Source organism: Equus asinus, chromosome 13 (assembly GCF_041296235.1).
Source record: "Equus asinus isolate D_3611 breed Donkey chromosome 13, EquAss-T2T_v2, whole genome shotgun sequence".
NCBI lineage: Eukaryota > Metazoa > Chordata > Mammalia > Perissodactyla > Equidae > Equus > Equus asinus.
Genome location: NC_091802.1, coordinates 1,056,970 through 1,081,704, shown reverse-complemented (window position 1 = coordinate 1,081,704; position 24,735 = coordinate 1,056,970). Strand labels below are relative to the sequence as shown.

Sequence of the window (24,735 nt, the reverse complement as noted above, 5' to 3'; positions counted from 1 at the left end):
TGGTCCCCTGGGAGGCTGGTCTCCGAGGACAAGGAGGAAACCAGGACACCGTGTACCAGTAAGGAGCGGGGTGGAGGTGTGAGGCTGGCATCTCCTGGGATGCCCCCCTCTCTCCACTGCAGCCATCAAGGCCAGGGTTGGGGGCTCTCTTTCTAGGGAAAGACCTGGCTCTGAGTCCTAGCTCCACCTTCAACAGCTCTGTGACAGGCAGGCGACCACCCTTCTCTGTGCCTCAGCTCCTTTACCTGTAAAATAGAGCCAGCAAGCATATCAACCCCAGAGGGTCATAGTGACAGTGACTCCAGCAGGGTCCTCAGCACAGAGCCTTCTGAGCATGGAGTGCCCAGCCAGGGCTGGCTTTTCCCGCAGCAGGGGCTGTGCTAAGCGCTTTAGGTGTACTCTGTACTCATCCAGCCTCCACTAGGGCTCCAGGAGGTGGGAATTCTCGCTCTCCCCATTGGATGATGGGGAACATGAGGCACAGACAGGTGAAGTGACCAGCTTCCACAGCTGGTCAGTAGAGCTGGTAGGATTCAAACCCTGGACAGTCTGGGGTGCGTGAGTTTTCTGGGGGACCTAGGCCCTGTGCCGCACCTACCAGCTGCCGGGGGCCAGGAGCCTCGAGCTGGTGGAGCCTATAGACCGCTCCGCTGAGCCGCCAGTAATCTGGGCGGAGGCCAGAGAGCCGTCCTTCTTGGTTAGAATCCTGCAGCCAGTCTCCCTGCTGTGCAGACACATAATTATATTTCACATTAAAGGGGAAGCTGGAGGCCCTGGGGCCGGGAGCCCTTTGAGACTTGTGCTCTGGCCACAGGTCTGCCTCCTTGGCCCAATTCTGTGGCCCCAAGGCTGAGCAAGGGATCAGATGGGTGAAAAAGTGGGGTCTCTCTGGGCCAAGGCCCAGCTGGACAGGTCTGTCTGCCAGGATGAAAGGCCTGGGCTCTGTGGGAGGCTGCGAGATCTGGGGCCCAGACAATAGGCCCCAGGAAGCTGGAAGAGCAGGGCGCTTGGGGACAGGCTGGGAGGAGAGCCTGAGCCTCCAGAGGCAGGGGTGGCAAGAGAAGAGGGTCACAGAGGGGTCAGGTCGGCAGAGAGAGCAGGGGGAGGAGCAGGGAGGAGAAGGCAGGAGAGGGGAGAAGGCAAACAGCACAGGATGGGGAGGAGAGAAAGGCTCTTAAAGGGAGCAACGCTGAGTGTCTGAGCGTGCCTGCCTGCTGCGCGAGGGGAAGAGTCCGTGAGAATGTACAGACCAGGATCTGTGTGCAGGTGTGCACACGTGCAGATACCACCCCGCGTGTGCACGCATGAGTGTGTATGCACTGTGCACCTGCAGTCGTCATGCATGTCAGGGAGTGCATTTTGCGTGTGTAGATGTGGACGCCTGAGCTTGTGTACCCTGCCGTGTGCACGCGTGTATGTAAGATTCCTTTGACTGTGTGTGCTCACCATGCACCTGTGTGTGCGCGTGTCCCTGGAGGACGTGCCTCTGGGTGTGTGTGTGTGTGCGCGCGCGCGCGCCCCAGTGCGCAAGTGGCTGACGGTGTGTGTCGGGCGGGGGGCGGCCCTGGGCTGGGGGCTCCGGGCCAGGCCAGGGCGCTGGTGGGCGGGGGCAGCGGCGGCGGCGCGGGGCGGGCGGGCGTGCTCTCGGTGGAGAGTTAGAGGAGTTGCCTTGCCGAGCTGGGTTCTGGTGGCAGCGGGGCGCGGAGCTGGGTGCGCGCCGAGCCTCAGCCTCCAGCCGCCTCCTCGCCCTCCATTCCTCTCTCCCCGCCTTCCCTGGGCCTCGCCGCTGCCGCCGCCTCTCTGGGAAGGGTAGCAGGGGGCGAGGGGCTGGCGCGGCAGGAGCAGGCGGGGAGGCGCGGAGCGCCGGGCATAGGGGAGCGCGCCCGGCCCTGCCCGGGATCAGATAACAGCGGGCGGGGGAGGGGGTCGGCCGGCCGCGCTCCCAGCCGGACCGAGGGACGGACGCCAGCCACACCGGCCAGAGGGAGCGCTCTGAGGCCGGGGGCGCCGTCCAGGCGCGCGCCCCCGACCCTCGGCTGGACCCTGCGATCGGCGCCCCGGACCGACGCGCCGTTTGGCATGGAGCGCCCCCGGGGGCTGCCCTGAGGCGGCGGCGGCGATGCAGCCAGCGCAGCGGCTGCCGGGGCCAGGAACGGCTGCCCGGAGCTCGGAGGACGAGGAGCGCGCCGCGCCCGGGGCACTGACCGAGGTAAGTGCGCGGCCGTCCGGCGCACAGCCCCCGGGGCCCGACTCCGGCTCCCCGCAGGCCCCTTCCCCGACCCGGAGCGAGCGCGAGGTGGTGCTGCAACAGGGAAGGTGGGGCGGGAGGGTTTTTTCTTCCTCTCGTTTTCGTGTTTGTTTTTTTCCTCCCTTGGTGAGCCATCGGAGGAAATGCTGACTGCGAGCTTTTCTTCCCCTGCCATGTCTCCGGCTACAGCCACCGGGGAACTTTCCTCCTTGCTAACCTTCGTCCTGGGGGGCGCTCGGGAAAGTTTGAGGCACCCTCGGTCCCCCTTTGACCGACTTGCACGAAGGGGTTCGGGAGGGAGCGTGGGGAGGCACTGTGGCGCCCGACATCAATCCTGCGAGTGACCTTCCCAAACACCCCGGAATCAGGGTGGGGGTGCCGAGGGGGACGCAGGCTACAAGCAGCCCAGAAAATGCCCCCAAGCCGGAAACCTGCGGGTCCTTGGAGTCATTTCTCTTTTTCGCCTGCTGTGCTTTAATGGAGTAAAAATATTCTGGAAATGATGCTCTCCGCTATTGGGTGAGCCAGTCGACACTCCAGCCGCACCTTTTTGCTTTTAAAAGTCGGCCTTGATCGTGGACCGGATGGCTCCTCAGCTGAGAAGCTCCGGTGGCTTCAGGGCCGGGTCCCCCTACTCTCATCTCACATCTCATCTCACGTGGGAGCAGATATGCTCACATCTGCCCTGGATGTCCTGGGAGGAAGCGGGGTGGGGAACCAGGGCTCATTGGAAGTGGCAGCTGGGCTGGGGAGCTCCTTGGGGGCCTTCAGATGGGGCAGTTGAGGCCCGAGCGGGTGTCCATGCTGCCTGTTCTGATGGCGTGTGCATGTGTCATGCGAATATTTTAAAACCGTGTTCGGAATGGGAGATCACAGGAAAGTGTTTCTTTGGAGGTGGTCTTGGTTCTGGGAGGTTCTCCTGCCTCCCCACAGACTGGACTTCCTGGGAGCTGGGGCCACCCTGCCCCCTGTTTCCTAGGGGGCGTACCCATCAGGAACGCTGCACTGCCTGTGACCGTCTCTACTTTCTTCTTTGCTCCCTGTGCCCAGGCTGGAGCCCTGGACTAGAGTGCTGGGGACCTCCTGCCCCCCACGGCCGCGTCCTGGAACCTGGGTTCGCAGGCTCTGTCTCCCGGGAGTGCAGAGGCGCCCACACGCCGCTGAAAGCAGCAGCCGCCTCCTGGAAGGTGGGACCCACGAGGCAGTGCCTCCGGCTGCCCCTCGTCCTCCCTAAGGTTCCAAAGGGAGGCTGGCCCTGGCTGCCACCCACCCGACCCCAGCCTCACCTCGGGCTAGGTTGCTCCTTTGTGGCCCTCATGGTACGTCTCTGCCCTGGCCCGCCGCCAAGTGGCCAGAGAGGGTCAGGGAGGGGAGATCCCAGCAGTGGGCGTCCTTGGAGGCCTAGGGTCTTTCTGTGTGGGTCTCTCTTCTGTTCTGAGAAGAGAACCCCTCCTTGTGCCGGGACACCCAAAGAGACTCCTTAGCGAAGCCTGCCCTTCAGCTGTCTGGTGACCCCTCCCGTCTGGCCAGGGAACCTGGGGTCGCAGCTCTAAGACGGGACTTGGAAGGGCTCCCATCAGGTGCGGCCCAGACCAGTGGCCCCAGAGCAGGGCGCAAAGGGGGAGGGGCTTGAGAACCCTTGGGGACAAGAAGCGGGGCTCCAGTGTGCTGGACAACAGGCAAGGGCCTTCTCCACTGGGTACCACCCAGCGCGTGCACTGGGCATTCTCTAAGTGCCGGGTGTTGGCCTATCCTTGGCAGATGTGAACTCTCCAGGTGAGGGCACAGCAGAGCCTCCTCCGCAGCCCTGGGGAGAAAGGGATGGTCTTCTCTTGGGGAAAGGGCCAGAGCCTGAGTTTGTCAGTCTGTCCCTGGACCCTTCCCACCCAGCTGTCACCTCAGACCCCCAGAGGGCTTCTGTGTTGCTCAGGTATGTGCCTGGTGGAGGGATGTTCAGTGAGCTCTGCTGCGCCGGGAGGTAGAGTGCCCAGAGACGGGCAGGGTCTTGCCCAAAGCCACACAGCAAGTCAGGGGTTTGAGCAGAAGCTTCCTCTAGCTCTCCCCAGGCCAGAGGGCTGCCCCCGCCAGGCTCCCTGCTTCAGGGCCACGGTATTCCTCCTCTCATGTCTGGGAAGCAAGACAGGATAACATTGGTGGCCCTGCGGTGGTGAAATAGTAATGGCAGCAATGATAATAGTAATCGCAGTAACGGTGACAGCAGCCTGGGTAGTTTGGCAGCACTGGGACTGCTTCTGCCCATGGGCAGCTTCCACTGACCCAGCCAGGCCCCTGGTGCCTTGGGCCACAGTTGGCAGCACCAAGCATGGTATCCAGAGGTCTTGGCACATGTCTGGGGCCGAGGCAACTGTGTTGTCACTGTCGGCAACCTCCGTGGCCCTTGCAGCCCCAGGCTGGAGGCTGCTGGTGCCCCCTTGGAGCCCACCTGATGCCCCGCCTCAGCCCCGCTGCTCTCAGGGCTGGGCCGTCCCTCTGAGAGGTGCAGCTGGTGCCTGTTGCTGGGCCCCTGCCAGGGCTTTGCTGCGAGTGACACGTGGGCACACCTGCCCCTCCCCTGGGGCCTGCAGCTGGAGCCCTGCCACTGGCTGGCATGGAGGAAAGGCTGGGAGAGACGGAGCTCGTGGGCAGCAGGAGAGGTGGGGCCTGGACTGGCCTCTTGGAAGGTGTGGTGGGTGTGGGCTCGGTCCCACTGGATGCACAGAAGAATTGGCAGCGTGATGGGGAGATGGCCAGGGAGAGGCCGAGGATGAAAGAAAGCCGGCCTGAAACTGGGCCACGGGCAGGGCAGGGAGGCCGGAGGCTTCAGAGGAGCCTTGGGGAGCGGGTGGGGGCTGGGCCAAGGCAGGCGGGCTTCCAGAGGAGCTGGGGCCGAGGGCAGGACTGCAGCCCTCGCTGGGCACTGGCTGAGGGCCCAGCGCTCTGCCACCTGATTTAATTTCCTAATGGCCAGCCAGTGCAGAGGGTGGCACTGCTCCATCGCACAGACAGGAGATTTGAGGCCCCGGGAAGTGCTGGGGGGGATGGAAACCGTGCCCCTTGGACCCAGAGACTTGGTGCTCTCCCAGGGGCAGAACCGCACCTCCCTCGTTCCACAGACAGTCCTTCAGGTGCATTTGTCACCCCGGCTGGCTGCAGGGCCGGCCAGAATGGCATCCCCTCCTGCCTCCACCCGGGGCCTGTCCTGTGAGGCCCTGGCGCCTGCCTGCCCTCCCAGCTCCCAGGTTGCTGTCCCCTGTGGCCTGGCGCGGGCCTACTATGCCGTGGGTGCTCAGCAAATGTTTGGTGGGTCCGTGTCTGGGCCGCTTTCTCTGCCCGCAGAGGCCTCAGCGGGAGCTCCCCTCGCTCTGTGGGCGTGAGCTGCGGTGGCCTGTGAGCCCTGGGGGAGGAGGCCCTGGCCCCTCGCTGCTCGGCTGTGGCCCCAGCACAGTGTCTGGCACCTGCACCTGTGCGTGGTCACCTGGTGCTTAGTGCTCGGGGACCCGGCCCCGCCCGCGAGGGCGTGCTGCTTGGGAGGGAACTTCCGGCTGGACAGCTAGGTCGGGTGAGGCCAGCAGGGTGGCCGTGGCCGAGGCCGGTCTCCGCTTGGGTCTCAGTTCGTCATCTGTAAAGCGGGCTGGAGGCCCCCGCTGAGGGGGCTCCTGAGGGCACCCAATGTGGGAGGGCAGAAATGGGAGCCTCCGGGGCGTCTCAACAGAAATGGGGTGTGGAGAGGGGCTCTGTGAAGGAGGAGGGTGAACACTGGTGGTGGCAGAGCCTTGGGAATCTGTCCTTCTAGTCCAGCTTTCCCTCGGGCACGTCGGGAGCAGGCCCAGAGAGGGCGGGCGATCTGCTCCAGCAGCAGAAGGCTCCCGCTCCTGGTGTGTCCCTGTACCCTCTTCCTCGCCCTCCCTGCACCGCCCCCCCACGATGTTTCACCCTCAGGTCTTCCTGCCCAGCTGCTTAAGTGGCAGCTGCAGAGGCAGCGTGAGGCTGTGGTGTGGAGCACGCTTGGTCCTGCCCGCTAACTCGCCTTCAGCCCCGCAGCCCTGGTGCACGGCCAGGGAAGAATGGGACCCTTTCCTCAGGGCCCCGGGGAGCAGGGCTGTCTGGCTGTGCATTAGTGCTGCCCCAGAGTCAGGGAACGGCCTCCTGGAGCCTGCTGGGCGACCCGCCCTCAGCCCGGCTGAGCTCTCCGGCCCCCTGGGCCTTGAAGCCTCCCCTCCTCTCCTCACTGTGTCTGGGCCCCTTTGGAGCACTCAGGTTTGCAGAGGGGCCAGAGAACAAAAACTAAAGCCTTCCCGGTGGAGGCTTTTGCCAGGCCCACCCCTGGCCACTGTTGTTTGAGCACCTACTGTGTACTTAACTTGCTGTGTGTACTTTAGTCTTGGGACAGCCTTGGGCTCAGGACTCTCCCGTGCTTCCTGCCTCAATCAGAATAAAAGCCACAGTCTTCACCCTGGTTCTCAAGGCTCTATGCTGTCTGGTCCTCATCACTGCTCTCGCTTCCCACCACTCTTTCCCTTCCCTGTGCCTCCCACACACCAGGCTTGCTCCTGCCCCAGGGCCTTTGCACTGGCTGCTCCTGCTGCCTGGAACACTCTTCCCCAGATTACACGGCCCTCCATCACCTTCAGGTCTTGCCACCTCCTTTGTGAGGCCTCTCCTGGCTCCCCTGGATACACCGCAGCCTCCCTTTCCCCTCATCCTTCTCTTGCTTTCTTCCTCTGGAGAACTGAATGCTATCTGCCACATGATGCCTGATTTGTTGATCCTGGTTACTGTCTGTTCCCCTGGAGTGTGAGCTCCTGAGGGCAGAGTTTGGGATGCGGTTTGCTCACAGCTCTGTCCCCACGCCTGTGGCAGCCCCCAGTCTATAGGAGGAGCTCAGTAAACATGCAGGAAGGGAGTGGTCTGTTCATCCATGCTTGGGGCCTGACACACAGGGCGTGCTCAGGAGCAGCGGGAGCCAGAATTGTTGTCCCATTCAGCAGATAAGAAAACTGAGCCTCAGAGAAGTGACGTCACTCTCCCAGAGTTGCGGAGCTGGTCGGAGGCAGAGCGGGCGTTCAGACCTCTCCTCCGAGCCCTTGGCCTGCCCCCTGTCCACGTGAGGGCGAGGGACTGGCATGTATTTCATGTCCCTACTCTGCAGTGAGCTCTTTCTACCTGTGACCTCACCTGCTTCAGGCCCCGACCTTGCTGTGTCCCTGGCACTTGGCCTGCTTCCAGCTCAGGGTGTCCCCACCTCAGCCCTGAGAGGGGCAGAAGCTGTTCCCTTTGCAGAGCTGAGCAAACTGAGGCACAGGGAGTCGGCTGCTCGGCTCTCAGCCCCGCTCTCCCTGGGGGGCTCTTGGTGCTGGCCTCCAGTAGGATGTGTGCAGGCCGGCTGCAGGGCCTGGGGTGCTGGGGGTGGGCACTGTCTCCCTTCTTTGCCCGGTGAAGCATTTTCAGAGGACCCTCAGCTGCTTGTGTATCGTGCCCATGTTCCACCTCCCGCACCCAATCTCTTTTTTGAACGTGATGCCCAGGTTTAAATTTTTTTTTTTTAATTTGCCATCATCAACTTCAGCAGCTTCCCTGTTGTAAAAAGAACAGACATACCATCTAGTTGGTAAAGCACAGGCTCTTCTGTTGTCTTGGGGTCTTCCTTACACCCTTCTGTGGGGACAGACAGGCTCCCGCGTGCGTGCACAGGGACCAGGTCCTAACCAGGACCAGAGCGGAGTGTCCTGGGGAAGAGGACGACGTGACAGCCCCGCCATGGGAGTGGCGGCCTGAGGCCCAGAGAGGGACAACCCCAGCCAGAGGCGGCACAACGCTCCAGAAGAGGGGGCAGTGTCGAGACCCTCTGCCCTCAAAGCTTCCTTGCAGCTGTGGAAACTTACTTAGGAGAAATGAGGCCCGAGAGGGCGGGGGTGGAGACATTGAGGTGCCGAGCCGTGTGCGCATGTGTGTGCATGTGTGTGTGATGGAGAGGCTGAACGGCTGAGGGCAGGAGAGGTCAGGGTGGGGATGCGTGGCCTCCATTCCCTGCCCACCTCCCGCTCCTTCCAGCTGCAGCCTGAGCCCCCTGAGCTGGCAGCTCCAGCCCTGCAATTCTCCGGCACTTAAAGCAAAAATAAATCGCTGCCAGCAGCTGGCATTCTGGGTAGTAAGAGCTGCGCCACCCCTGCCCCTGTCTCTGCTCCTCTGGGCTCTTGGTTCCAGGCCAAGGCCAGGCCAGGCTTCCACTCAGGCCTGTGGGGGCCCAAGGAGGACTGGGGAGGGCCCGGGGGAGCTGGCCCCATCTAGCCTCTTCTCAGGACTGGAGCTTGGCAAGGCCCAGAGGGCAGGTCTGGCTGGGTCACACAGAGGGCAGAGGCAGACGGACGTCCCGGGCTCCTGGGGGTGCTGGGATCCACGGCAGCTGGAGGGCCTCAAAAGTGGGGCTTCCTACAGGCCTGCCTGGGGGCCTTGTGAAAACAGGCTATGGACAAGATCCTGGGAACCCCCGAACACGCCACCCTAGGGACCAGCCCCTGGATATCTCTTTTCTGGCTGGCCCCTCCCTTCCCTTGTCAGAATCCTGGAGGTCTCGGCTTGTCGAGTATCAGTGACGCAGGCTCTGAGGCTGTCAGAGTTGTGCATCATTCATGCTTTCAACGATCAGCTCTTGAGCGTGGGACTGCGTTGCTGTCTGGGTGAGTGTGGAGGATAAAAGAAACAAATGAATTAACAGGTAAGGAAGCATAGACTTTGTCATATTGTTTTGTTAATTGTTACAACTTTTAAGGACAAGAGTGTTACATGCTCATGGTAAAGAATCCAACAATAGTAAGGATAGAAAGTTCATTTCTTCTTCTCCAACTCCGTCTCCCCCTCAGCTCGGCTCCGAAGCTTTCTGTTCTTGAGGTGACCATTGCTAGAGAACCTTCTGGGTTGTCTGAGTGCTTATGCAAGCGCGTGAATGTGGTTATATAAAAATACCAACATCTGTGGTCCCCTCTCTCGTTCTGGTTTTTGTGTGTGTGTGGGGTCATTCCATAACTGTTGTCCCCTCCGGTGCCCCAGTGCCCTGGACCCCGGGGCTCCATCTTCGCTCCTTTGATGGGCATCGGGTTGAAGGCTGAGTCAGAGGCATGAGCACACGGAGCTGCTGGAGTTCACGGTCGTGGGTTCTTTGAGTTGTGAAGTTGTGTCCTCTTTGAGATGGAGGGTAGCCTAGACTTGTCGAGTTGGCGCAGCACCGGGAGAGGCGCTGAAGCCTCGCCGGGTACCTCCCTCCTCAGACCTTCTGGGAGCATTTGGAGAATGCTGATCTCCTGACTCCATTCCCGGGAATTCTGCTCCTGAGGGTCCAGGGCGGAGCCTGGGAATCTGCACTTTTCTGTCTCCCCAGCAGTGTGGCCCCAGCCAGCGCGCTGCAGGGAGGCCCCTGCTGCAGCCAGGCTGCCTGACTCTGGGCGCGTCCTGTCCCCTCTGGGCCCGAGACCACTGGGCCAGTCCAGCTCCTGCCCGGGGCAGCCTGGACCGGGAAGAGGCCTCTGCTCTGAGCACACGCCGCTGGGAGGGTGCTCGCCACGGCCACTGGCTCCTCCTTGGCGCTCGGATCGAGGCGGGCCTCTGTTGGGGAACTGGTCAGCCCCGATTCATCTCTGAGCTTCTCCATCTTGGCGCCCACCACCTGCTCGGCCGGCCCTGTCACCCTGTAATCTGGTTAGAGAGGAATCAGAAGGACAGTTCCCACCTTGCTCCACTGAGGGCCCCTGTGGGAAAGGGTCTAACAGACTGAGTTTGGGAGAGGAGTTAATCCCCCCATGCTCTTCCTTGAGCCTCGGTTTACCCATTTGTGAAATGAGCATGAACAACACACCCCGTCTGAGCACCCGCTTTCTCATCCCTTTTCCTCTTCGGCTCTGTGGGCAGGGCAGGGCAGGGCCGGGCAGCTTCCTCTCCCCGCCTCCCTCCCCCCCCTCTGCAGGTGGACCGGAGGCTCAATCTGCCCAGCGCCCCCGCCTGCTGTGCCTCAAGCTGTCGCTAGCACCTGCCCGGCCAGGGCAGCCAGGCCCCTCCGGGGTCTCCAGAGCCTCAGGACCACTGCAGGGGGGTGCCCAGAAGTCCCTGAGGGCAGCCACAGAGTGGCCCAGCCCCTCCCTGGGGGCTTTGTAACAGAGGAGACCCTGGCTAGCCTCTTCCTTTCTCCTCCCGGCCCTCCTAGCCACAGCCTCAGGGGCTGCACGGGGCTGGCCCCAAGCCCACAGCAGATGCCTGGCCCTGAAGCCCCGGGGCCAGGCGACCAGGCTCTGGGCCCTATCCTGACCCAGCTGCCCTCCTGGGGGTCTCAGGACCAGCTGTGGCTGGGGGGGTTGTTGGGTTCCTCCACTCCCCTGCAGGTCAAGCACAGGTGGACCGGGAGTGGATGGGGAGCTGGGCCCCATACCTTGCAAAATGAGAACACTGGGAAAATGGGTTGAACCAATCCTGACTCTGTGTCTGGGGTGTCCAAGGAGCACGGGCACAGACGTCTGGCAGGACAATCAGCCAGCCGGGTCCAGAAAAGAAAACAGGGGCGGGAAAGTGGGGAGCAAGGCAACCCTGTATTAGTTTCGTGTGACTGCCGTAACAAAGTGCCACAAACTGGAGGCCTGAAACAACATAGGTTTATTTTCTCCCAGTTCTGAGGCCGAAAGTCTGAAGTCAAGATGTTGGCAGAGTTGCCTCCTGCTGAGGCTCTGGAGAAAGTGGTTGCCTCTGGCTTCTGTGGCTGCCCCAGGGCTCGGAGCAGGGTTCTAGACGCATCCTCCAATCTCTGCCTCTGTCTTCACATGGCCTTCTCCCTAGGTCTTCTTTCTTCTTCTTTTATAAGGATGCTTGCCATTGGATTCAGGGCGCATCCCAATCTAGGATGATCCATCTCCAGATCCTTAATTAAATCTGCAAAGATCCTTTCTCTAAATAAGGTCACATTCACAGGTTCTAGGTGGACACATTTCTTTAGAGGGGCCATCATTCAACCACCATGCCTGGTCAGCCTGGACCGTGGTCATGACCAATCCGGGTATGCTGCCTTGTGTCTTCACTTTTTCTTTTTTAAGAAGAATACTCTTTTTTAGCAATGTACCTAGGAGACACGTAGTGTTGGGGTTACATGCTTGGTCTCTGCTACTGACCAACGGTGTGTCTTTTGGCAGATTACCTGATTGTTCTGTGTCTCAGTTTGCTCATCTGCAAAATGGAGCTATTCACGGTCCTTCCCCTCGATCCAAGCTGTTGGGAGCAATGAGAGGCGACACTCAGCCTGGGTCGGGGAGGGTGTGGTGGACGACACCTTTTATTAGTACCTCAATCTGCAAAATGGTTTTAAAATCTAACTGGTATTTCCTGCCTGAGGCTGAATTTCTCTTTGGTTAGCTTGCCTCATCTGGCGCACTTTTAGGTCTCCAACTGCTGGCGGTTATTGCCCATAATGCTGCTGTGAACACCAGAGACATGGCCTCGTCCTTGGCCCGTCCAAGCAAAAAGTTCTGGAAACGGCCTCGCTGGGTTGGAGGGCCTGTGGCTTTGTGACTTTGAGAGCTGTCACTGCTGCGCCCTCCTGGGGCAGGGTTGTTCCCTGCCCCTTCCCTTGGCGGGGTTACACCTGCCCGAGTCCCACCCGTGTGGCCTATCACCCAGGCCCGCTGTCCTGGCCTAGGAGGGTGGTGCCTGCCCTTCAGCAGCTTCCCCGTGTTTCTCTCATCCTGGAGCCGGATGGGGAGCCTCTCTTTGCGTTAGACACCTTGCTGTGGCTCCCGTGCAGAGGCCACTCCCCTGAGCCTCCTTCCCCCGGGGCGTCTCGGGAGGCGGGCGGGTTGCCCCTGCCGCACGCAGGGCCCTTTCTCATGCTAGTGGGTCTTCATGGTGAAGCCCAGGTTCCGGGAGCAGCGGCCTCATTTCCAGCCTCCAGAACTGAGGCTCAGAGAGGCCACCGGACCGCCTGTCCCCTCCTGGAGCCCGCAGTCTCCGCCGGTCCCCGGGGCTCCCCAGCCCCCGCTTCCCTGAGAGCTCCTGCCGCCGGAGGGGGCGCTGGGTTCATGCCCTGGCCCCAGGCCGTGTCCCTCTGGAGGCGGCCAGCACACCCATGAGCGTGGTGCCCGGGCCGAGGCCGCGGGGCCGAAGCCTGCGTGTCCTGCCCCCTCGGCTCCTGGCGGCTCTCAGTGTTTTAGGGGCCTCAGCACAGTGCAGCCCTGGCGGTGGATTCAGCAGCCTGCGGGGTCACCGGGTGCCTTTATTTCTCAGGAAGTGGCGTGACGTTTTGCCGAGACTTGGCGCCCAAAAATAATAATGAAATGACTGTTTACGCGGTGTCCTCTGGTGCCAGGCGCTGTGCTGAGCGCTTTCCCGAACATTATCCCATTTAATTCTCGAGACGTCCTGGCCCGGCAAGGAGCAGGGCTTCCGAGGTGAGGCACGGAGCGGGGCAGGGGGCCAAGCCGCATTTGAACTCAGACTGAGAAGCCCCATGAATGGGGAATTTCTCCCCAAAGGCACGAAGTTCTGTAAGTGTACCAAGGCCCTGCCAGGTTCTCCCTGGAGGGAGGTGGCGGCCCCCTGGGCCGAGGGTCTGGGAGATGCAGTGTTGGGCACGAGCCAGGTTGGCCTGGAGTTAAGGGGGCCGCCCCCTGCCTCTCGTATGTGGCTCGAGGTGAGCAGCCTCACCTCTCTGAGCTTCACTTCCCTACTCTGAGAAATGGGGCTAAGTCTCCCCTGTTTAAGCTGTGACTGTGTGTGCCCGGAGTTAGAACTACTTCAGGATTCCAGGTGACGGAGGGTTCTCAGAGTCCTGTCCATTTTACAGGTGGAGAGACTGAGGCCCCAAGAGGGGAAGGGGTTGGCGGAGCTGACACCCACACTGAAGGATCTGCGGCCCTTCATCCTGTGACCTTGGCCACAGAACATGGGGCTGGTCCGTTCTTCCTCATTCTTACCCCCTCAAGACAAGGATGGAAAGACAGATCATTGTTTGTGCACCTACTGTGTGCTGGGAGGCTCATGCAGGGGAAAGATTTAGGCCAAGGCCCTGCTAAAGCTCTTAGGGTGGGGACCATGCCCGCTTTTTCCATTTCTTAGGTAGCAGTGGGGCTTGAGTCTCTCCGCCGGCCCCATGTCCTGGGAGCTCCACCCCGCTCATGGCTGAGTTCTGCACTTCTGTGGATGTGGAGGGTGGGCATGTTGGGCTGTCCGTGAACCTGCCCGTGAATGTTGTCTGATGCCCCAGGATGTGATGGTGGCAGCTTTGTAGAGACAACAGAGCTGTCAATCACTTATTCGTTCATTCACTTATCCACTTAACTTTGGACCAAAGTTAAATGAATTCATGTGGCCTGAGTAGAAGTCTCTGCGGGGTGCACGGGTGCTGGGGGTGGCAGAGCAGAGAAGGTAGCCCAGGGGAGGGGGTTCTGACCCCTGATCCCACGGGAGGCTGCTATGGCACCAGTGCCTCCCAGATGAGTGTCCAGCCAGCGGGGACCTAAGGGAGCCCTTCAGAGCTGTCCCTGTTGCCCTGGGCAGGCATCAAGGCAGAGGTCCCCTGCTGGCCTGCCTCTTGAGCCCACCCTGGCCCTCCTGGACATGCGAGGACGAGACTCAAAGGACACGACCCCCTGAGTCCAGTTGCAGCCCTCTGCCTCTCAGGGTGGCTGAGTGGCCTCATGGACCCCTGTCACTCTAGGCCCCGCTTCCAAGCTTGGGAGGCTGGTTCCAGACCCACCTCTTCCTGCTCTGTTCCAGGACCTGCCCCCTTCGTCCTGGGGCCCTGCCCTCCCCTCCAAGGTCCTGACAGTGAGAAAAAGCAAAAAAGAGAATTTTCATTCGCTTCCACCACAGCTACCCACCCCACAGCACCTGTACGCCTTACCATGCCTTCCACCCTCCTATGGATGGATTGTTATCTCCCTTGTCCGCTGGGCCTCCTCCCCTCTCGCCTACCCAAAGCCATCACTGTGGCAAGCCTCCCTATTTCTGCTAGACAGTTCTCTATGCCTTGCACCTGTTTCTTCTGAAGGTGATCCCTGAGGGCCCACCATGGGCTGGCACTTTCTCCGAGCACCAGGATATTCTAGGGGTCAAAACAAAGGCCTGCCAGCACCCACTTATAATAAAAATTCTCAGTAAAGTAGGAATAGAGGGAAATGTTCTCAACTTGAAAAAGATATCTACAAAAATCCTAGACCTGACATCGTACTTAGTGGTGAGAGCCTCTGCTTTCCCCCAAATCAGTAACTAGGCAAGGATGTCTCCTTGTACCACTCCTTTTCAACATCATACTGGAAGTCCTAGCTAATGCAATAAGGCAAGAAAAGGAAATAAAAGGTGTACAGATTGGAAAGGAAGACGTAAATTGTCTTTGTTTGCAGATGACGTGATTGTCTATGTAGAAAATCTGAAAGAATCAACCAGAAATCTCCTGGAACTAATGAGTTATTATAGCAAGGTTGCAGGACACAAGGTTAATGTACAAAAGTCAGTCATTTTTCCATATACCAGCAATGAACAAGTGGAATTTGAAATTAAAAACACAATACCATTTACATTAGCACCTCCAAAAATGAAATACTTAGGTATAAATCCAACAAAGTATATATAAAATCTGTATGAAGAAAACTACAAAACTCTGATGAATGCAATCAAAGAACTAAAGAAATGGAGAGCGACTCCATGTTTATGGACAGGAAGACTCCATATTATCAAGGTGTCAGTCCTTCCCAACTTAATCGAGAGAGTCAATGCAATCTCAGTTAAAATCCCGGCAAGTTATTTGGTGGGTATTGACAAACTGACTCTGAAGTTTCTATGGAGAGGCAGAAGACCCAGATCAGCCCCCACGGCACTGAAGGAGAAGAACGAAGTCGGAGGGCCAACGCCACCTGACTTCAAGACATACTGTAAAGCTCCAGTAATCGCCACAGCGGGATATTGGGGGAAGAACAGACAAATAGATCGGTGGAATAGAATAGCCCAGAAATAGAGCCACGTAAGTATCGTCAACTGGTCTTTGACAAAGGAGCAGAGACAGTCTCTTCAACAAATGGTGCTGGCACAACTGGGCGTTGATATGTGAAGCATGAATCTGGATACAGACTTTACAACCTTCACAAAAATTAACTCAAAATGGATCCCAGACCTAAATGTAAAATGCAGAACTATAAAACTCCTAGAAGATAACGTGGGAGAAAACCTAGATGACCTTGGGTATGGCAGTGACTTTTTAGGTGCAACACCACAGGCACTATCCATGAAAGGAATCATTGATCAGCTGGAGTTCATTAAAATTAAAAACTTCTGCCCTGTGAAGGACAATGCTAAGAGAATGAGAAGACAATCCACTGACGGAGAGAAAATATTTGCAAAAGACATAACTGATAAAGAAGTATTATCCAAGATACACAAAGAATTCTTAAAACTCAACAATAAGAAAATGGACAGCTTGATTAAAAAATGGGCCAAAGACTTGAACAGACACCTCAGCAAAGAAGACATACAGATGGCAAATAAGCCTATGAAAGGATACTCGACATCTTACGTGATTAGGGAATTGAAAATTAGAACAATGACATACTGCTACGCAGCTAACAGAATGGCCAAAATCTAGGACACTGACAACAGCAAATGCCGATGAGGATGTGGAGTGACAGGAACTCTCATTCGTTGCTGCTGGGGATGCAGGATGGTGCAGCCACTTGGGAAGACAGCTTGGCGATTTCCTACAAAACTAAACATACTCTTACCGTACGATCCAGCAATCACACCCTGTGGTATTTACACAAATGATCAAAACATATTCACACAAAACCCTGCACAGAGATGTTTACAGCAGTTTTATTCATGATTGCCAAAACTTGGAAGCAACCATGATCTTCCTTAGTAGCTCAATGGATAGATAACTGTGGTGCGTCCTGTCGATGGAATGTTATTCAGCACCAAAAAGAAATGAGCTATCAAGCTATGAGAAGACATGGAGGAATCTTAAATGAACATTACTAAGTGAAAGGAGCCAGTCTGACTAAGGTACAGCACTGTATGACTCCAACCATATGACATTCTGGAAAAGGCAGGGCTGTGGAGACAGTGAAAAGGTCAGGGGTTGCAGGGGTTGGGGTAGGGGGGAAGGGTGAACGGGCAGAGCACAGAGAACTTTTAGGGCAGTGAGACTACTCTGTATGATGCTGCAGTAGTGGACACATGTCATTATATGTTCATCTGAACCCACAGAACGTACAACACCGAGAGTGAGCCCTAATGTCAACTGTGGACTTTGGGTGGTCGTGACGTGTCGATGTAGGCTCGTTGACTGTAACAAGCGTCCCAGTCTGGTGGGGGATGTTGACGGTGGAGGAGGCTGTGATCGTGGGGTGGGGGGTGTACGGGGAATCTCTGTGCCTTCCTCTCAGTTTTATTGTAAGCCTCAAACCGCTCTAAAAAATAGTCTTGGAAAAAAACAAAAATGAAAAAGGAATTCCTGCCCTCACATGTCAGTGAAGACTGAGGGTAGATTCCTCAGTCTCATGGACAAGTGACCATGGGGTGTGTGAGAGGAAAGGGGGACGTCTGAGCAGAGGCCTGCGTGGCGTCAGGGAGCAGCCAGGAGGCCGTCTGAGGGGAGAGGGCCGGGGAGAGGCCAGAGGTGGACAGTGCTCGCTGGATTCAAGGAACAGCAAGGAGAATAGAACAGCGTGAGCAGGGAGGGGCCGTGTGTAGGGCCCGGGTCCGCGCGGCATCTGGTATTGCTATTTCTTCCTTAGGACAGCAAACACTGCTTCCCCACCCCCTGGTGGGTGCTGTGGTCCTCCGAGTGCTGCGAAGAGCTGGCTGGTCTCTCAGGCTGCACATGGGGTAAGATCTCCTTCTTGTGCCTCCTGGAAATCAGTCGCCATGAGCCAAGGTGGTTTGTGCAGAGCGCCAGGTGCGCGGCCAGCGCGGGGGCTTCTGGAAGTGGCTCCCCTCTCGTCTCTTCTGAGCCTCAGGGTCCCTGGTGTACAATGGGCGTAATAAGCTGCCTGTGGGGGTCCCAGTGGAACCGTGCGTCCAGGGTCCCGCAGACCCAGCACATAGCAGGTGCTCAGCATGGGGTCACTTGGGGTCGTGGACACACATGTATGTGTCCAGCAGCGCCCGGTCCTGTGGGGAGGTGCTCCCCAGAAAAGCGTGGGTCTGCCCGCTGCACTGGGGATGGAAGGGCAGGCAGGGGACAGACACTTCCTCCCAACAGTGGCCCCCTCCCTCTGTGACCCCCGCCCCGGCTGCAGCTGCTCGAGGCAGGAGGCGCAGGCCCGGCTGATGGCCACCCCTAATCAGCCTGTCAGCGCTGAGGAGCCGGCAGGAGCCCCCCATCAGGCCTGCTCCTGGCGACTGGATTTGGAGAGGGTCCAAGCCACCTGGCTCCCCAGGCCTGCGGGTGCTGGTGCGGTGGGAGTGTGGGGTTTCATGGACTCCACCCTCCTCTCTATTTGCCTCTCCTCACAACCCGGCATCCTCAGGCAGCAGAGCCCAGGCAAGCGGGTTCAGAGGGTGGGGCCTGAGACCAGCCATGTAGATGGGGCCAGGCTGTCTGAATGGCAGGCGGTGTAGACGGGTGTGGCTCATGGTGATGGGTAAGTTTTGGGGCAGTGTACACTGCTGTGGACTGTGGAGATGAGGAGGTCTGGAGGCGGGTGTGGGCGATTGAGACACAGTCACTGTGGGTCTGTGTGTGCTGTGGCCATGCAGGGGCCCTGACTGTGTGGAGGGTTTGTGTCTGAGTTTGTAAGCAGGTGTGAGGGGCGTGTGCGCTGTGGCCCGTGAAACGACTGTGACCCGCAGGTGTTGGTGGGGGAGGGCATTGGGGGGGAGTGAGGATGTGGCTTTGGGTCCCACTCCCCTGCTCTGTGCGTTGAGCCTCAGGCGCTCCGGCCACCTCTCTCCAGGGGCAGCTGAGGCTGCTGCCAGGCAGGGCTGGATTCTAAGTCTCTGTGTCTTTTGTTGTCCCTCGTGCCTTCACTGCCACCGCTCCCTGCATCTTGCTCACCTGTCGCCCCCTGCTCCCTGACTGGAGGGCGACTGCAGGCGCCTGGGTCTCGGGAAGGGGCGTTTCCCGGGAGCCTGTGCCGCTGCTTAGTTGTCTGGGTGTTGACACAGTGCCTTTGCGAGACAGGCCTGGGAGGTGTGGCGCGCTCGTCAGCCGTGTGCGGGTGAGGATGTGAAGCTCAGAGTGGTTTAGGGACTTTCTGAGGCCTCAGCTTCTCCTCTGGGCCCCCGTCTAGGGGTCCGGCTCCGGCGGGAGGGGCAGCCCTCAGAAGCCCGCTGGGGGCCCAGTCAGGGCCACTCGCCAGCTGCTCACCCCGCCCCACGCGGCCCGTGCAGCTCTTGCCTTGATGCCGGCTCTTGGGTGCCTTTTCTCTCTTGCTCATGGGGCCAACCCTGTCTGCTGACCGGCCCTTTAATGCCTCCTGGCGATCTCAGACCCCTGCCTGCACAGGGTGGAGGCCTGAGCAAAGGGAGGCTGGCGGACCCTGAGCCATGAGGGCCCCTCCACCCTTTCCTTCCACAACCGATTGCTGATGCCAGCTCTGCCCTGGGCACCGGGCTTGTCTCACTTAGACCCCAGGACCCATGTTACGGATGAGACCGCAGAGGCCTGGACTGCACAATTCAGTCCGTGAACCTGAGGCCAGCTCCCACGCCCCATTCCTCTGCCTTCTGGCCCCACAGTGAGCACTGAGGACCCCTCATGTGGGCCATGGCCAGCAGAACGTGGCTTCTCCAAGCTCAGGGTTAGGGGGCGTCCCTGAGGGTTGAGGGGACCATCCTTACTGCAGGGTGCTACTGGTCACTAGGGCTGGCCTCTCCTGCCACCCCACTGGCTCCAGCAGACAGGGGGGTCAGGGTCCAGGCTGCAGCCCACATGAAGTCTCCAATGTTCAAAGGCCACCTCCCTGTGTCTCAGTTTCCTCCTCTGTAAAATTATATCTACCTTGTAGGACTCTTGTGAGGCTTAAGTGAGAACCCAGGCCGAGTAGTGGGTCCCAGCCTGATGTGTGGTGGTTCTGCACACAGACAGGGAGCCGAGCCTATGCCTGGCCCTGTGCTGGGGGATTCCAGAGATGAGTCAGGACTAGCAGCTCAGCACTCGAGGCCAGGACTGGGGGAGCCTAGTGGGGTCCGGGCTGTGACAGAGAGAAACCCAGGGGCCGCAGAGGGTTGGGGCCCTCAAGGACAAGCCAGGGGTCAGCCAGGAGCTGGGTGCCTTGCAGGGGAACATCCTGGGCACAGGTGTGGAGGGGCTGCCGGGGGTCCAGTGTGCCCAGAGGTGAACCCTAAGAAACGTGGGTTCATTTTCCTGGAAAGAGCAACTTTTTCCAGGCCCCGCGGGGGCTGTGGGAAAGGGGCACCTGGCAGTACCTGAGGACCCCTGGGGCTGGCTGGCCTGGACAGAGGGCGCAGACACCCACAGTGGTCGGTGCGGGAGCCCAGCCCTGCGCGGAAGCACCCCTGCTGCTGTGCCTCCCGGGAGCGAGCGTGTCTGCCGGGCGCGGCCCCGAGCTCCACGTGAGCTGGCGAACCCGCACAGGAACCACAGCTTGCTGCCCCATGTCACAGATGGGGAAACTGAGGCCCAGAAGGGTGAAGTGACCTGCCCCAGGTCTCGCCGTGTCTGAACGGGGCGGTGCTCTGGAAGGACCCCATGGACCGACCCGGGAGCAGGGAATGGTGTTTCCGCTTCAGCTGTGCCAGGGTGAGTGGCGGGGCTGCTCTTGGCTGGTGCCTGCCCTCCTGTGTGGCCCAGGCACCACCAGCCATCTCTGAGTCCCCGTCCGGCAAACAAGGGGCCTGGGGGTCGCTCAGAGGTGCCGCTGCCCAGGCCTTGGAGTCGGCAGTGGGCGAGAGGCTGGTCGGCTCTCTAGTGCGTGCTGAGGCCGGAGCTCAGTGCTGCCCCTGGGCTCCTTCTGTCCACCACTGCTCTGGGGGAGCCATGATGTCCCCAGCCGACAGGCAGGGACGTCGAGACTCAGAGAGGGGCAACCGGGTGCTAAGGCCTAGCGGGCCAGCCTGCCACTCTAGCCAGCTCCATTCCCAGGTCTCAGAAGAAGCCAGCGGTGGGGGGTGCCCAGCGGGTGGGTAGGGTCCCAGAATTCCCCAGTCCAGTGTTGACGTGGCCGGGCCAGGCGCCCCTTCTCTGTGAGGGTGATGACGAGAGGCCAGCACCGCCATCCCAGGGCCCTTCCCACTTGTCACTGTGCTGACAGCTGGGTCTTTGAAGCCCCTAGAGTCAGCCAAGCTGGACCCCCCTCAGTGTCTGGAAGGTGGGACTGGGCGTTGAGGCAGGGCCACCCTGACAGGTGAAGGACCCCACGTGGCTTCGGCTTCAGGGAGCAGTGGGGACTGACTGCATGGAGCCATTTCATCTCCCTGGGGTGCTCCCTGGACACATCGGGGGCTCACCCAAGGCACGGATTGGAACACATTATCAGTCAAGGTCACCTGTCTGCTTCGATTCCTGGCTGTGTGACCCTGGGCAAGTCACTTTACCTCTCTGAGCCTTAGTTTCCTCATCTGTAAAACAGGGATCATAACAGTGTGCACATCATAGGGCTGCTCTGGGCCTCCACAGGCCAAATGCTGCACAGTGAAGGCACAGCTTCTGGAGCTTCCTGCCCGGGCTTAGCGTCCAGCTGTGCCTCTGACAGGCTGTGTGGCCTTGGGTAAGTCATTTCTTCTCTCTGAGCCTCAGTTTCCTGATCTGTCAGGTGGGGATATTAGTAGACTCTGTCCTGTGGGCTTTCTCAGGACACAGTGAGGCGGTCACGGTGAAGCCCCTGTAAGTGTGAGTGGTGGTCCTGCCACAGGCTCTCAAGCGAGGGCCACCCTGGAAGAGGGGGAGAGACCTCAGACTCCTTTTGCCTGAGAGCAGAGCCCACTTCCCAGATGCTGCCTGGGCGGTGTCAGCTCCCTGTCGCCTTCGGAGAGCGAGTCACCGGTGGTTTGAGCCCTGTGCACTCTGATGAAATATAAACAGCACTCAGTCTTCTCCAGGAAAGACAAGGAAGCGTCTGAGCTGGCCCGCCCCCCCCCCCTCCCCCAGCACAGGCAGCAGGCTGACGCGCGTGGGGAGAGGAGGGAGCTCATGAATAAATCATCGAACGGTCGGGGCTAATGCACTGGCCACGGGGCAGCGAGTGCAATTAGCGCGCTAATTGTCCAGCGAGGGCCACTTCTGCACAGGCACAGCCCAGCGTCCCTGGTTTGCAAAGTGCTTGGTGTCTGGGGCGCCCCCTGCTGGGGCGCAGTGAGTCTGGAAGTGAGCTCTCCTCTGTCCTGTGGAGTCGGTGGGACTGGGTGGGGCCACCTCATCCCTGCTTGCTGCCCCCTGGGTGGGCTCCCCAGCACTTCAAAGGGGTCCCACACGGGACTGCCACCTGGCTGGGCCTTATCCTGGCCTCAGACCTGTCCCTGGCCCCTGGGGAGCTGTGCGCAGAGCCTGGGCTGAGCCCGCCCCTCCCCGCCGCCCGGCTCAGTTGCTTTTCCCAGCCTCTTTGTGTTCAGTGGTTTGGGGTTTTTGTTTTTTTTTGCCTTTGAACCAAGGCTGTCCCAGCTTAGCCAGCTCCTGCCCCGTTGCCAAGGTGACCAGACCATCTCCGCCACCCCATGGCCACTGCCAGGGTTGAGCAAGGGACCACGGTGCCTGCACACGCACATAGCCTGGACACGTGAATGTGTGTGCTGTGCCTTGTACACACGTGTGTATACACAAAGTTTGAACATATGCATACACGTGTGCAAGAGCAGATATGCAGTGACCACCCCAGAGTGTCCGGCCCTGGCACAAATCTAGGCACAGATCTATCATTGTGAGGACACAGGCCCATGTCTGTGTGCACACCACACATGCAGTAGACTGCACATGTGCCAGTTGCTCTTGCCAAGGCCCAGGGGCGTGCACAGGCAGTGCCCACGAAGACAAGCACCACTGTGTGTGAGGCGTGAGTGGTGGGGGCTCCCAGCTTCATCCTTGCCCCCTGGCCTCTGCAAGAGCGCCTCCTCTGGCTGCCGGAGCATCTGAGTGGGCAGCTGTGGGGATTAACCCGTCTCGCCTCTGCCCTGCTGTCCTCAGTGGATGACAGCGTCTGGACACCAGGCTCCTACAGCCCCTGCCTCCCACAGCACCAGGGGCAACTCCAGGGGCTTCCTTGCCCCTCCGGAGGATAACTGAGGTGAGCATTCTAGGCAGCAGTGGGCTGGAGCCCACGTGCCCATGGTGGTGACCCATTGCTGGCTGCCATCCTTCCCTGGTCCCCAGAGTCACCTCCCAAATAAATGACCTGCTCCGAAATCCTTGACTGTTTCCGGGGAAACAGAAATTGGGTCTGGTGCATACACACCTTGATATTCCTGGAATAAAATGCACCCGTGCCCCAGGCCATGTATCTGTGTAAGGCTGTGTGCACACACGAGCCTCTGTTGTCTGCTGGACCCTGACCTGGGCCCTTTGCATGATCCCACCAGGTGTAGCAGAGTCAGGTCCCTTCTACGGATCTGGAAACAGGCCTGCCTTAGAGGTAGAGGCAGGGCCGGGACCAGGCCAGGGGGATCCACAGGCCCACCCCAACACCTCCCCTGCTGGCTTTGTTCTCCCAGCTTCTGGCCGCGTGCCCCAGCCACCAGGTGCACACGACCTCTCCAGGATGCAGAGCTGAGGAGGGGCAGCCCCGGGCACTGGCCGGGTGCTCTGGGTGCTGGATTCTCTCTCTGACCCTGTTTTTTTCTCTTGGGGCAGGGAGAGACCCATGCATTGTCTCATAGGGTTGTTGAAGATGCACACCGCAGGTGCTAAATAAAAGCTCCAGGCATGAGAAAGCTAGCCCTGGGGCTCTCAGTGGCCACCCCACTTGCTGTTGAGGCAGGGACCTGCTGGTCACATCCCCTGCTCCAGAACAAATGCCTCCAAATCTACCTCATTCTCCTGCGCACAGGCTCAGAGGGGGCCAGTGGCTCAAGGTCACACAGCACAGCAGGGGCCGAACAGAGTCTAGACACCAGGCCGCTGCCCCACCAGCCCTGGGTTCTTGGCAGCTGCTGCCTCCCACAGCGCCAGTGAGCCGTGAGGGGAGGCAGATGGGAGCCACCAGCCGGGGAGGCTTCCAGTAGGAGGTGGTCCTGAGCCACCTGGAGAGACCATGGCCACGGTGCACGGTCGAGTTCTGAGTCTTCGTTCCACAGTTCTGGGAGCCTTGGATTCCCACCCAGCTCTGCTGTGGACCTGCTGTGTGGCCCTGGGCAAGGTGCTCACCCTCTCTGAGCCTCAGTCTCTTGCCTCCATCAAAAGGAACTATAGCATGAGCTGAAGTAGCACGTGTCACGGTGTGCACCCTGCTGTGTGTGAGGCACGAGCTGTGGCATTGCCAACTTCATGCCTCGTACACTTGTCTCTGTGTGAGCGCCTCATCTGGCCCCTGGCGCTGTCTGGTCCCTACCTGGCTGACTGGGGACGCCTTTGATGTCCACTTGGTCAGGATAACGTTTCTGAATGCATGAGAGAACCCAGGTACAAAGGAAACCTGGAAAGTGCAATGCTTACGGAAGGCTCATTTCACAGTGTGGTGCCGTAATTAGCGTGTGGTTGCTTAATCGCACCTTCGCTGTCCGGCCTCACCCAGGCGCCAGTGCCGGGTGTACTGAGCACCCAGCTGGAGGCTTTGCTGCCTCCCTTCAGCGCAGAGGGAACCGTGCATTTTGCAGAGAGAAAAGAGGGTACGTTCAGGTGTTAACCCCGCCAAGTTCACAGAGCCCTGGATTCCATCCCTGGGCCCCACACAAGACCTCCTGGGACACGCTGCATCGCGGCAGGGACCACACAGCCTGCCAGGCCCCTCTGTGCGCCCCCAGGTTCCCTGGTTCTGCTCCCAGTCTCCTTGGGCAGCCCCATGGGGGTCTGGGGACCAATACAGTCCTCCCCACTGTGGCCTGTGCTTCGGTTTCCCAGCCCTGGTGGAGTGAAGGGTCATTCACACCCCCAGGCCCATCCTCCTGGCTGTTCTGGGTGAGGCACCCATGGCAGGCATTGTACTGTCTCCTAGCAGGATGTTAAGGGTGGGAGGAGGCCCCCCCCCCCCCCCCCACCACCAGCTGATACCCTGAGGGTTGGCCTGGAGCCCCACTGCTGGCCTGGCAAAAAGCTGACATTCCCTGCCCTGTGGGCTGGTCCAGAGCTCGGAGGAGACTGTTAGGACAGCTGCGCCCCCTCCCTGCAGGGCTGCACTGGTGTGAGCAGTTAATAGGGGAAGCCCAGTCCCCCACGCCACAGCCTCCGGAACCTGGCCCTCTGCTCCGGGCAGACCAGGCCCTGGCCTCAGGGCCCCTGGCCCAACGGGAGGGTCTGGGAGGGATGGGCAGTTGCCACCCGGCATGGTATGGCCCAGGACTGGGAAGCACAGGCGGGGTCCTGGAGTGGAGTGGAGGGGAGAGGGCCTGGCAGGCAGCGGGTGAGGAGGCAGAAGCGT

General features: G+C 59.7%; 1 protein-coding gene across 4 annotated transcripts in view; it reads left to right on the top strand.

The window, feature by feature from the left end:
• Nucleotides 1-1,615: 1,615 nt before the first annotated feature.
• Nucleotides 1,616-24,735, top strand: part of KCNJ12 (potassium inwardly rectifying channel subfamily J member 12) — a 40,042-nt gene continuing 16,922 nt past the window's right edge. The window contains exons 1-2 of one of the 4 annotated variants that reach the window (XM_070482189.1): nucleotides 1,617-2,209; nucleotides 3,299-3,435. The gene's annotated coding sequence lies outside the window, so the exon portion shown is untranslated. Of the gene's footprint in view, nucleotides 2,210-3,298; nucleotides 3,568-24,735 lie in introns of all 4 variants that reach the window. The other 3 variants (XM_070482190.1, XM_070482192.1, XM_014832322.3) reach the window with 3 other exon arrangements.